We start from the raw sequence: 14,128 nt of genomic DNA on the forward strand, positions 1-14,128 counted from the left end.
GCCAATATGTCGCTACTATGTCGCTACTATGTCGCCAATATGACCCCAGTCATATGTCACTAATAGGTCGCCAATACGTCGCCTATCCCTAATAGGTCGCCAATACGTCGCAACTTGTCGCCGGCATGTCACTATTAGGACGCTAGTATGTCGCAAGACGCTAGTATGTCGCAAGTATGTCACCGTTTAGTCGCCAATGTGTCGCATAGGTCGCCGGTACGTCGCTAAAAAAGGGGTATAAAAGGCGGAGCGGACCGTCGGCTCGGGATCATTCATTCTTCAACCATCGGACTAGCAGTGACTCTGGTTTTCGGGTGTAACGTAATATTGGTAAGTGAAGTTACTCTGCTACTTTTTCTATGTGTTTGTTTTTACTTGGAATTATCCTGGTAAATTTAAACTTAGAATTTGTGTCTGTGTTTGGTTTTGCGGGGACAATATCGTCGTAACGCTAGGCATAGACTATTGTGGAGTTTCTTTACTGCCATGTTTGGGATTTTAGTTTATTGTGAAGTTTCCTACATTGTGTGTTCTAAGTGCCATTACGTTATGCAGGGACAATGTCGTTGCATGGCTGGTGCTTGGAATTGTGTTTGTGTTTGATTTTACGGGAAGAATTTCTCGTAACGTTAAATATGGATGACAGTGTTTAGGGAATTTCACTTTTCAGATAAGTAAGTTTAATGTCGTAGTAATTTAATTATTTTAGTATTTTCTATGGGGTATCTTAACGATTTTAAAGCCAGATCATTGTTTGGACTGACAGTGTGTCCTGCTAATCATTCACTCCGCCTAACGGTGCCAAAGGATTGGATGGTTAGGAGTCTTTTGCTCCAAGTTTGAGAGGACTTGGCATCTCTTTTATATCAACATAAGAGATGAGATATCTCACTAGTCTCAAGGTCCAACTGTTTAGATGGATGTAGGGACGTCACGTGTGCGTCATTGGGAGTGATCCCTGCCTACTGAAGTCGGCAGTAATTGAAACTAGGTCTCCTATTAAATATATTTATATGTTTCGGTGCTCTTGGTCATGCTAGTGCTGGTTGCGGGGTGAGGCTTCTGTCGTGACTGATATTACACTTAGTCTTTGTTGCGGCAGAGTTTCCCTTGTGATTGGTGCGTGCGTGTGCTAGGATACTGATCGATTTATATACACGGAATAGGGCCGGCTTACTTTCTGCATCCTAGCTTGCGAGCGCAGAAGGGGGAGCTACACACTACACGAGCCTATAGGTTGCAATTCTCAGAATCGCTCGCTGAACTTTACAGCTTCTCGTAGGGACTACACTTGCGTATAATCCAAAGTACCAGGTCAATGGTAAGAATGAACTGTGCTTTGGTTATACTAGACTAGGGACAAAGGGTAGGAATAGGGTAGAATCACACACTTTTGTTGTCTATTAACGTCCTTTTTAGTTAGGCTCCATAAATTATACATGGTTGATATATATTTCTAACAGAAGGTTTAAAATTATGGTATTTTTATCCTAAAATATGTGTGTTAAAAGGTAAAGAACTGAGCTGTCTAAATCTTCCTAATTTTTAATTTATACGGGGAAAATTTAATATTTTATTTCTGGTTGTCTGGTGTAGGAGCGAGGTACTGAGTGGTTCAATCAGGTTTTCATGGTATTTCATAATCAATACTTAAATATCAAGCAGGGTTTAGGAGTACAGGCTGGTCTGAGATGGAAGGATCGAAGATTAGTTCTGTTTTAGGGACCCCTTTGGCAAGACAAGAGTAGTCCATTGGGAAAGTTGAGTGAAATAATGCTCTTCTTGATATTTCAGTTTCAATCAATATAATAATTAGTAAATAAACTCGGTGCTTCGTTTATACATCTAGAGAACTAGGAATTCTGTCTAGATTATCAGCTCTGGGGAATGGGATTAAGGGATTAGCATCCCTAGCTTTTTGAATATAAAAAGATAAGTAATCATGATGACGATGGATACTTTGGCACTTCTTTTCATAGTCATCTAGGTGCGCTTAGTTTACGAAGTGCTGGTCATAGCCCTTCCGGCTAAAATGGTAGGGTAGGTGTTCCGACTAACCTTGTTGACTGGACTAGGAGTTCCCAGACCTGTATCGGGCATACGGGGTAGCACGTGTGAATAAATCACACATCGTTTAGAAGTTGATAGTTAACTGTAATTATCCTTGAAATCTTAGGGTGTAAATGAGCTTACCTCAGGAGTGCTACTTCTATGTTATCCCGGGAACTTAATAGGCGTAGCAGGATTTTACCAACAACATTTTTATATATTTAAATCATCTTATATGCTGCAATACTTAAATACATACAGTGTAGTAAACTTACAACTTCATTTATATTAACACTAATAAATTTTATTGAATTATCCCATTTCTATAACTCGATTTTCCTTAAATTGTTTCTTACTTTCATAATTAATGATTTTATTATCATAAATAACTGTTAGTAAAACCTAGGGAATAATAAATAAAACTTGAGTCCAAATTTTAGTTGATACTCATTAAAGAATTTGAGGTTACCGCGGTTCGCGTCGAGGGGTCCTAACTTCTAGCTAGACGATCACATGGCCATATTTTAGGGGTAAAATCTAAAGGGGGTTTATATTATATTATGGTTAAGTAAGTAAGTATTTAAGTAAGTATCGAGGGGGGGAGTGACATTTTGGTGAAACGTGACACAGGATGTAGTTTACCTGGGTTACACCGGTTTGTTAGGTATATCTATGTAAAAGTAGCCTTCTTCAGGCTACATGGTTCCGTGTCCAAAGGATCTAAAATAAAATGCACCTTTTAGGTTCATTTTGGATACCGAGGTTTTAAAAATAAATAATAGAAAATAGCCTTTTAGCCATAAAGGCATTTTGTTGGCGTGAAATTGGAATGGGTACACTTAATTTGGACTCAGCTTTTACTATGGTTATAAATAAAAGTCAGAAAGCATTAATTTTATTATTCAATATTTAGTATGTACACGTAGAAAGGTCTTAAATAAAAGTCATGAAACATTAAGTTTATTATTCCATAATTACTATTTACACATAGAAAAATAAGTAAAAAGGGTTACTTTCCGTAGGAGAAAACAACGTAATTATCTCCGTTGGCTTATTTATTACAACACTATGTACAGTTTACTGATAATTTGTGCGTATCGTAAAACTGTAGCTTCAGCAGGGGTATGCACTTGTGCATCCAACCTAGCACTAATATTCTGACATTCAAAATCGATCGATAACTAGCATCTCGGGCCTCATGATTCTACGTCGACACATCGTTGGCGCGTTCTATCTCGGAAGTGGCGCCATCTCTTGACGAGTTTGGTACTACATTTTTTACTATGCTCGCCGTAATTAGGGATTCTTCTTCACATTCCTGAGTTAAGATGTGTCTTCACTAATATCTATTTTAGAACCATCTTCTTGCGTCTTTGTTTTCTGGAAAATAAAGTAACAAAATTAAAGCCATATAGTATAATTTTAGCACTTAAAACGCTTATTTTAAGCGAATACAATCAGGTTTACTTTTCGCGCCATAGATTCAATTAGTTTCATCGCAGGTACCACTAATAACTATGAAATAAATAAATAAATATTCTAGGGACAATCATTCACATATCAAATTGGCCTCGGGCTAGGCAAAGTTTGTACAGTACAAACTTTGGTACTAGGCGGCGAGTACATACTTGTATAGATAAATACGTACTTAGATCAACAAATGATGTCAATGACCATGGAAACGCAATTATTCTTGGTAGACGCGTTTTTGCCAGGCAGCATTAGAAGGCAGGTCTATTTTAGTTTGGGTTAGGAGGTTATTACTATAGTCTAGAGATAAGATTAGTTTACCTAAGTTAGCCTAGGATGTGGTCAGATAAGATATCTAGTGTGTAAGTAGATATACCTTAGTCGAAAAATCATGGGGGCGTGAAATTGTTCATTTCACGTAGTCTTTCTTGAAATATTAAAGAACAGGGGGCGTATTACTAGGATATACTTTAGTTGTAAAATTATGGGGGCGTGTAATTGTTCATTTACACGCAGGAATACTAAGCCACTGGGGGAGAATTTTGCAACTTTCTTATTCTCCCATCTTAAATGCCTACCACGCACTTGCAACTTCTCTGGGTTTGCGAGGGAACGGTAATCATTCACCACCGGGTAATTTGTCTGTTATTTTGCCTTCTATATCATAAAAAAAATAGCTAGATACTCATATGACATAACATCTAAGTTCCATTTTTGTTACATGTATTGTTTACTGATGAGCTATCATTATAAAAAGCTAGTTAAGTTACAATCAGATAATAGAATACATATATCATTTGACGGTCCTGCATAGGCCTGTCAATCATAGAGTAGAAGTAAGAAACAGATAATTCTATCAGGTTTTATTTGTCTCACGTATGGGTCTGAATGACAATTACACATGTTAGGAATAAGCTTAGTTTGATTGGTGTATGTGTACATCACACATATGTGCTACTATAGAATAAGCATATTATATGTATGTATGAACAATGGTCTGGGCGTGTACGCCTAACAAACAGGTATTTACTACTTATGTTAGGATATTTAGTTTCAGAAAACAGTAATAGTATATCATACAATCACTATTGGAACATAAGTAGAACATACACATATGTATGAGCATTTATCTACATACTTTGCAGTACGTAACCCTAATAATCACAACATTTATCGAGGACAGAGCGGAGTTATGTATAGGTCACTGTTATAGTTATTACCATTATCTATAAGGGCTCCTGTGAGATGCCTTGTGAGTCTCATTGTCAATATCAAAACCACTCAAATAATTTCATGAAAATCAATTGAGAAATGCAACGCGCCAATTAGTCGGACGAACAGTGTGCATACAAATACATTTTGTAGTATGAAGGGTAGCCTGTTGACTTAGGATTACCGTACAGTACTGCTGACGGTACTTTTCAATAGTATTCTGATTGCTATTAAGTAATACATAGTTGGTTAAGCTAGCACGCTAGTACCTAAGCTCTGCAAAACGATTGCTATTTTCTTTCTTGTATCCATTGAAGATTAGAGCGACCTTAGCAGAAAATTCTTGAGATACGGCCATTGAACAGGATTCTTGAAGTATTAAACTCAGAGGTCTTTGGTAGCCTGGAAATAAATAGATAAGTATTAGAAAAAAATAGAAAATGAATAGAATGAGTGGCTCGTGAGTTTATTCATTTTAGACAGTTTTATTGGAAAAAGGTCAACAGTCATTCATTCAAGGGGGCGCGTCATTATTTTATTAATAAACACATTCATGGGCAATATTAGGTTTCACAAAAGTAGACAAGGCAGTACTTAAATTCTTCGAAATAAAAAAATAAAAAAATAAAAAAGTTTGAGAATCTTTGCCTTACAGGGCACATTATCGTAAAGTTAATTCACAAATAAGCTAGATTAAGTTACATAGTTGTCAAAAATTAGAATAACATATGTAAGGCTAATGTCATTTTTCATATCTCCGTTCTTTCACCAGAAACCTCTTCATTCATTTTTTTTTAAATATTAGCGTCAGACATAAGTGAAGAGTTTTTATAGCTTATAAAAACTTTGGTATTTATATAATGAAATAAAATACCTGTCATAATTGGAGACAGTCTGTAGATGTACATCGAAGACAGGCATATTGTTACTGCGGAGCGATGCCCGTTCTCCGGGAATGCTGGAATTGATAAATTATAAAAGTTAGCTAAAGTAGGGTATATTTAAGAAAACCTATTTATATGTGTGATTAAAAATGTTTATTATTTACCACAGGTAGGGTCTTCACAGTCAAGATAAAAATAAAATCAATTAAATTATTATTGAGAGTGATGAAAAATTTTCTAAGTTCGTTTTCCTAGGTACATATGTATATGTTCCAGTAGCTTTCTAGTAGCATAGATGTTATACTTACTAGGGGACTGTAGAAAGTCTCGGAAGAACCCATGAGGGCATCAATGGAATTTGCTCCGCTCGCTGACGTAGAGGTTTTTGGCAAGCCATCATCAGAGTTGGTTTCGGTTACTGAAAATAAGAGCATATATTGTAAGATTTATTGCAAAACGAGGAATGTTTATGACTGCTCTAGGGTTAAGTTCACATAATGTATCAAATTTACCGGAAGACTGCGGGATTATTTTTAAGAGAAAATGCATTTTACTAACGAAATTTTCATTACCACATAAGAAATTCTGTTTATTTTTAGCTGACGTTAACATATAATTATGATTTTTATAATATATTACACTTTCAAATACAAAAGGATAGTATTTCAGAAAAAATTGGTCCGGGTCATGTTTTTTTTTAGAGCGACAACCGTTTTTAAATTCAAAAGCAGTAAGGACGAATCAGAGAGTAGATGTCTAGTAACAGAAAGGTCATACTTACGTTTCACAGTTCTTAGGATTTATCAAAACCAGCAATGGGGTGCTCACAGTGTAATTTCATTTTCTTTTTCTTCAGTAACAATTACACATACCGGGGTTCATTCTAATAGAGTAGTCAGATTGCTGAAAAATCAAATATAGTTTGTAAATCTTATTGCAATAGGAAGCATGTAGAGAAGAACTGATATTACATTAGAAACATAGTATATAAAAAAAAATCAACTTGTCATTTTTACTACAGATTTTTACTTTCATTGCTTTCAGTTTTCAAAAATAAATGTGGTTATGAACAAAGAATAAAAATAAGGCAACTCAGTACATTAGGTACAAACATTACAAGCATAATGAAATAAAATTAGGGAAACCTCAATGTTTGTCTGTCTTCGATGAGACCGAATAGAAAGCAGATTTAATGATAGATAGGTCAATTTGTGGTCAGTTACTTTCCGCTGGTCGATATTCTAATAAGACAAACAGTTTTAAATAGCAGTTATTTGTTTAATGAAAGAACAAGAATAAGATCTTACCTTTGTTTGATGCAACAGTTTCCACATTTAGGCCCATTTCACTCGTTGTATCGACAGCTAGACTCATTACATTACATATCCTTTGTACCAGATAGTTCAAACACTAGGTCATAGTTATGAGCACTATGTTCATAGGAAAATAGACGACGCAAACTGAGAAAAGGTCAGCCATGAGGCGACGAAAGAGAATTTTCACGTTCATTTTGTAGTAATTCTTCAAGGGGCTATATTTTGGAAACCATAGGGCATTCTTGGAGGCATTCTTTACTCGCTAGATCAGTTAAAGCCAGCGTCATGATATTTTACCATAGGAAAAACAAATGTGAATCAAAAGTTATGGCTTCTATTCAAAATGACGTTTCAATTTGGTTTAGAGCATGTTCTAGGCAATTATCATATGTTTTTGGTATTTGATTAGAATATCACTGGTAACTGAGGCAATTTTAATAATTATCATCACGATTAGTTTGCTTGTGTTAAGAATAAATTAATTACGTTTCGAAGAAAAAAAAATAAACATAAATGGCGGATCTTGAGTTGAGAAATGACAGATAAAATTTACCAAAGATAAAATTTCGTTTCACTCTTATTTCACTAACCGGTCGAACGTTTATAATATAGTCTAGAATAGTTTTCCAAATCCAGTTGTTTACGCCATCTATCGGAATATTTCTTTACTAAGTCGTACTTAGAACCCGACCAAATTGTGAAGATTGTGCTTGGTATGTTGCCAGGAGGATAGAACGTGGTTCTTGATTTTGTCGCATTGCACGGGCGCACGCGCACCTGTTTACACTCTCGTGTCGTGTATCGGTTCATGGCTCGCTCGCCAGTTGTCCGCGATTGTAAATTAGTTATTAGATTTGACTATGCGTAAAAACTTGTTTACACGATCGAACTTATTTAAGTGGCTGACGCGCTGTCGCGCCGCGCCGGGGTCGTTTAGGGACGTACCCGTGGGTGGGAGGGAGAAAGAGATATCGCTTTCTTCCTCTTGCTTGTGGGTGCTTCCCTCAGTGACCTTGGTGCGGTGCGATAGTGTGTTGGCTACTTTATTATTGACGATAATTAGAGATAGATTGCTATTATATTTCTTTATAAACACAGATTGATACGGAGTCATCGTCATAGACAAAGAAATAAAATAATTATGACCAATTTGGGATTATTTAAACAAAATCAATTCTAAACATTGTCTCCATCTGTAGGCAAATTTCAGTTTTAATTCTTTCGGATGTTTTTTATCATGAAATATAGATGTCGTTAGTAGTCTCAAAATCTATCTATAGCTCTCATGTTTACGTCAAATTTTGACAATTCAGTCGGGCGGTGAACGCGCAAAATAAACAAAGAGCGATTTTACATGGTATTTACCAATAAGTTATTATTTTGTGAGAAAGTGTAGTATTGTTTGATTCAAAATAGGTGAAAATGAGTGCAATTTGTGATTATTTATGTGCGCGTGTGACGAGATTTGGAGAATTTTGCAATTCTACGCGAGCAAAAAGTTGCTAAACAACTACGACGACTACATCCAAATTTGTGGCGATTGCTGAATGTGACAACGATGACTTGCTACAGCTAGCTAAAGCGTTCATGCAACTGTTCGACCAGGAAACCAGGAGTCATTCAAAAACACAGGAAGAAAGTATCTTATATACCACCGAAACACGTTATCCTGCGTGTTAAAGACAAAGCCTCAATGATTGAACTGCTGATTGCACGGGTCAAGGACAGTGGCAAAAGAAATAAATGGATCTTCAGGGAGTGCACCACGGCCCATTATTCTCATTTTGCAATCACAAGGAACATGAGGTGTATGAGTGCATTTTGTAAACAAAACACGATTAGCGGAAAGAAAATGTAGTTAAAATTATGTGAAAACTGTTATTGTGTGCATTAGTGTAGTGTAATAGTGACTAATAAAATGGTGGAAATAGTGTCCATTTGCAAGGAATGTGCATTCAACAAATAAACACGTGAGTAGAAAAATTTGGCAAGTCTATTTTAACAATTTTTAGGATTTATTAGTATATAAAACGCATTATAGCTTGTTTACATTATATAAAAGGACTAAATTGACGTTCAGATCTTTCAAGTGTTTCAATATGACTATAATCACATGCTTTCTTGATTTTTCTAGACGGAATTCGGCTAGTAACAATAGTAACACGGTTTCAATAAATTCCATGATAATTTGTTCATAGGTACATATATAGGTATTTTCTTTATATGTTATGGTTTTTATGTGATAAATAAAATTCTTTTGTTGGTCATTTTGTGCGTAAAACACTTGAAAAATAAAACAATACAATAAAACACTTTGCTATGATAGTCATTGTTAAATTTGTCATTTCTTGTAACTCTCCGGTGGTCTAGTGGATTTTAAGGTGGACTAATGTGAAAATACCTAAATGAGTATTGGGTTCGAATCCCGGTGAGCAAAATAAATTCTTATTTTTATTTTAGTTTTTTTTTATTGATTTTAATTCATTACACATATTTTACAAGTTTATTCATATATTTAGGATCCTTGTAGAACTTCATTTAATTTAATTTATTTTAGTCTTATGATCTGTTTGTCTTACAAAATTCTTAAAAACTATGTATAAATAAAATTTATTTTGGTTATGTACTTACGAGTAGCGTTATAAAATAAATTGGAGTTATGAATAAACGTATGATGCAGTAGTTTTTTTTATTATTTACACAAATAAATTGTTGCGCAATGTTTAGATAAATATTTACCTACTTACTCTATATCTAAGGTGGGCTTATTACCTACCTAACCTTTATAATGCATTTGTATTTGTATTAGGAACACCTAGGTACTTAGGTTTAAAAAAAAAATTGCCTAGATGTTACATACGTTTTTTTTTAAATCACTCGCGCGACATGTCTCGGAGTGCCTAAACCTCCATTTCTAAACACTAACAGTGCATAAACAATTCAGTAGGTCTCACAATAGTGATTTGAATACCATGTCTAATCATGTTATGATTCGGGATTTTTTTTTATAGGTACTATAAGTCCAATGGTGTGTGCTTTATGGTGTAAATAGGCGTGTTAAAATATTTTCGATACATTATAAATGTCATATAGTTTTTCTTTTGTTTATTTATTTGTGAGCATGTTTGCATTATTTTGGCTGGTATGAGCTAGTTATATAAAGGCAAAGTACAAGTAGAGACAATAATTATGGGTTTAATTGCATTACTGATTATAAATTTATGAATCGCATTATAGTTTTAGGGTCATGTTTTTATGTATAGTTTTGCTTGGTGGCTTTGCTTGGTGATGGGGTAGTGTGATCAGAGTTAACTGACATATAATGTACGGTTATGGACTCCTGATAAATCGATAATTCTACATTACAAGCAGCCGCGTGGACTGCCAGTGTTTGACAGCGAATTTATTAAACGAGTTTCGAGTTCGTCTCTTCTTTGTCTGTGTACTTTCGCGTTGGTTTTGCATAGTAGATTGTCGATGTTGCGCGTTGAACGAATTAGTGAGCGAGAGGTAGGGAAATTAATCGTGAAGCGTCTTTATAAAATTTAACAGCAAAGATGTAAAATTTTCTTTATGTGCGTGTCATAAAAATTTAATACTTAGTCAAGGTACTTTCAACTAGTAATTACTATAAAAAAAAATTATATGAACAGAAAATAAAATAATTAATTTCAAAATTGAGGGATTTTAAAATCATTAGGGAATCCTCTAGAAATGTTGGGCTAGCATGGGGCCAGGACAAAATGAGTAAGTTTTTTTTTTTTCCAAACAAACATATGATCATACATATAATTTTTTTTTTATCTCATTTTGATTACTAATCGGGGCGTTGGCTGTCTGTAGAAATCAGTGTGAAAGTGTAATAGAGGAGGAATGAAAACGTGTGTGCATTGAGTGTTTATAGTTATGAGTTTGTGGTGATTAATGAAAGGAATGTATGATATGAGATGACCGATGCTAAGTGGACGTATGTACTGTTATTGGAAAGATTGGATTGATACAGATAGACAAAAGCTGGAGGGTAATCAAACTAGATTTGTCGGTATTTGCAGGGGAACAAACTGGGGAGGGACGGGGATACTCAATTAGCCAGCAAAAACCTTATCGGTAGGCTAAAATTTCGACCCATTCACATGGGTAGGTTTTTATGGCTAATACTACACAAGGTAATAAGACCCTTACGAAATCCACACACTCATTTTGGATGAGATATATCTGACACTCGACATATTCTGAGGGCCGGGAGCGTCTAAAAGGACGAGGCTCTTTTCAAGAGGTTAATTAGATACAATTATATATGATTATTGTCCTTGGTTAAATAATTTTAGGTTCAAATAAAAATATTTTTACTGTACCATGCTGAGGTACTTACCTACTTATGTCAATTTTAAGTTTGTTTATATATTAAAAAAAAAAAAAACACCCAAACAAACTTAAAGTCGGTATATTTTATTCAAGTATGAGACACGCGCCAAGAAAACGTGATTGAGGGTGATAAGGCAATGAAATTGGTTCGAATTTTGGCGATGGAACTTGAAAGCTTCGTACTTATAAGAATTAAAGGTCTCTTCGTTTTGCTTGAGGAGTTTTTGCTGTCTCAGCAGATGCTCTTCTACGGAAGTGTGCGGCCCAGTTCGGGTAGAGACAGGAGTAATACTCGAGGCGGCCGGGTTGAGCTGGCAAGAACGGGTTAACTCGTAACCTATTAGATTCACAACCTAATATCTTTGGTGGAGCGAGGTGACTGGGGAAAAAGCTGTCACGGGTCATTGACGGAATTCTGATGAGCTGATTTCAGAGTTGAGTCACTAGCGGTCACTTAGTATTGAGACACACACCACGCGTTTAGAAAAGGGGGGATATATCCGACTAATCTAGAGTAGATTGAAGTCTTTTACAAATTACTGTAGTAATTCATAAAACACTTAAATCGGGGGCGAACTGTGACTAGTCGTATGCCTATTACCTAGTATTGGCCTTATTTTTCATTACAAAACGCAGAAAATAGAAAGAAACACCTTGTAGTACTGATGTCCTCTTCAGACGCATATTTCACTCATAATTCCATCTAATATTCTAACGATTGAAACTTGATGCACGTGATTCTAAGGTTTATTACTTACACATGTTTTTTTATTTTTATTTTAATTAATCCTTATTTCAACTTACAAATGGACGTAGTTTGGCGTAAAAGATCCATCCTCTAAAATTTGTTGACAGAAAGTTCAAATTTTAATAACTGATTTTTGTGGGTTGGATCTTTTACCCTAAACTACGTCCAAATAAACAAAGTAAAAAAAATCCAAAGTAAAATAATGTTTAAAAATTCGCGCGCGGAGAGTATTCGAACGTTCCCTTTTATTATTGTTTAGTCTGTTCAAACTGACTACACGGCTAACGTCTATGTGTGTGTAAATATCAATGAAAATAGCTTCGTCTTTCTCTAAACTGTGTGAGAGAAAGGGATATGATTTTTGATCTGAAGTAAGAGAAAGTGAACCTTAAAATTTAGGGCATATGGTTTAGTAAAACAATCTGTATCTTATAATCTTTCTTCTAGAATCAAACGTCGTTACTTGCCACAAGGCTAATAGCTTCTTCCTCAGTTCTGGTACCCTGGTACTTTTGGTAAACGTTTTCTTAATAAGTCACCTGTTGTCGGTTGCATGTCATTAATAGGTTTCGAGGGAAACGACCTCTTCCGCAGTTCTGGTATCCTGGTACTTTTGGAATAATGTTTATCTTTATTATGTCGCCGTTATGTCGCCAATATGTCGCTGTTATGACCCTTGCCTCTAGTAATGAATGACTCTATTATGTCGCTGTTGTGTCGCCCTTATGTCGCTAGTATGTCGCTACTATGTCGCCAGTATGTCGCTACTATGTCGCCAGTATGTCGCTACTATGTCGCCAATATGTCGCTACTATGTCGCCAATATGTCGCTACTATGTCGCTACTATGTCGCCAATATGACCCCAGTCATATGTCACTAATAGGTCGCCAATACGTCGCCTATCCCTAATAGGTCGCCAATACGTCGCAACTTGTCGCCGGCATGTCACTATTAGGACGCTAGTATGTCGCAAGACGCTAGTATGTCGCAAGTATGTCACCGTTTAGTCGCCAATGTGTCGCATAGGTCGCCGGTACGTCGCTAAAAAAGGGGTATAAAAGGCGGAGCGGACCGTCGGCTCGGGATCATTCATTCTTCAACCATCGGACTAGCAGTGACTCTGGTTTTCGGGTGTAACGTAATATTGGTAAGTGAAGTTACTCTGCTACTTTTTCTATGTGTTTGTTTTTACTTGGAATTATCCTGGTAAATTTAAACTTAGAATTTGTGTCTGTGTTTGGTTTTGCGGGGACAATATCGTCGTAACGCTAGGCATAGACTATTGTGGAGTTTCTTTACTGCCATGTTTGGGATTTTAGTTTATTGTGAAGTTTCCTACATTGTGTGTTCTAAGTGCCATTACGTTATGCAGGGACAATGTCGTTGCATGGCTGGTGCTTGGAATTGTGTTTGTGTTTGATTTTACGGGAAGAATTTCTCGTAACGTTAAATATGGATGACAGTGTTTAGGGAATTTCACTTTTCAGATAAGTAAGTTTAATGTCGTAGTAATTTAATTATTTTAGTATTTTCTATGGGGTATCTTAACGATTTTAAAGCCAGATCATTGTTTGGACTGACAGTGTGTCCTGCTAATCATTCACTCCGCCTAACGGTGCCAAAGGATTGGATGGTTAGGAGTCTTTTGCTCCAAGTTTGAGAGGACTTGGCATCTCTTTTATATCAACATAAGAGATGAGATATCTCACTAGTCTCAAGGTCCAACTGTTTAGATGGATGTAGGGACGTCACGTGTGCGTCATTGGGAGTGATCCCTGCCTACTGAAGTCGGCAGTAATTGAAACTAGGTCTCCTATTAAATATATTTATATGTTTCGGTGCTCTTGGTCATGCTAGTGCTGGTTGCGGGGTGAGGCTTCTGTCGTGACTGATATTACACTTAGTCTTTGTTGCGGCAGAGTTTCCCTTGTGATTGGTGCGTGCGTGTGCTAGGATACTGATCGATTTATATACACGGAATAGGGCCGGCTTACTTTCTGCATCCTAGCTTGCGAGCGCAGAAGGGGGAGCTACACACTACACGAGCCTATAGGTTGCAATTCTCAGAATCGCTCGCTGAACT

General features: G+C 36.1%; 1 protein-coding gene and 1 long non-coding RNA gene across 2 annotated transcripts in view; one reads left to right on the plus strand and one right to left on the minus strand.

The window, feature by feature from the left end:
* The window catches only part of LOC134670675 (dynein axonemal heavy chain 1-like), a 101,390-nt gene that overhangs the window by 62,212 nt on the left and 25,050 nt on the right, over nt 1–14,128 (plus strand). The gene's annotated exons all lie outside the window — the stretch shown is intronic.
* On the minus strand, nt 3,165–7,676 carry LOC134670510 (uncharacterized). The gene is made up of 6 exons (XR_010099073.1): nt 6,923–7,676; nt 6,397–6,518; nt 5,924–6,033; nt 5,606–5,689; nt 5,001–5,133; nt 3,165–3,429 (listed from the first exon to the last, which is right to left on the minus strand). It is a non-coding gene; the product is annotated as an uncharacterized LOC134670510 (long non-coding RNA).

The sequence above is a fragment of the Cydia fagiglandana genome, chromosome 14, assembly GCF_963556715.1.
Source record: "Cydia fagiglandana chromosome 14, ilCydFagi1.1, whole genome shotgun sequence".
Taxonomy (NCBI): domain Eukaryota; kingdom Metazoa; phylum Arthropoda; class Insecta; order Lepidoptera; family Tortricidae; genus Cydia; species Cydia fagiglandana.